Source organism: Buceros rhinoceros, unplaced genomic scaffold (assembly GCF_000710305.1).
Source record: "Buceros rhinoceros silvestris isolate BGI_N320 unplaced genomic scaffold, ASM71030v1 scaffold24440, whole genome shotgun sequence".
NCBI lineage: Eukaryota > Metazoa > Chordata > Aves > Bucerotiformes > Bucerotidae > Buceros > Buceros rhinoceros.
Genome location: NW_010389358.1, coordinates 1 through 314, shown reverse-complemented (window position 1 = coordinate 314; position 314 = coordinate 1).

Here is a 314-nt window from a genome sequence, read left to right as displayed (position 1 = left end):
GGTAGTGGGGACAGGGCAGAGGCTGCGGTCACGGCAGTGGGCACAGGTCTCGGCCAGAGCTGTGCCAAGCGGTCATGTCCTGAACCGCAGAACCACAGAGCTTGTCCCGGCTGCCCACGCTGCCGGCACACCCTGCTGTCTCCCACGGCTGCTCGGCTTTGTCAGGGGGAAATAAGGGCATGAAACACAAGGCACCCCACAAAGCAACCTCCCCTTGCAGCATGTTCCCCACACTGACTCTGCCCCCTTTCTGCACTGAACCCAAGCCCCAGTTCATCCCAGTGGCACCCCGCCATCAGCTGAAGCCAGTGCCA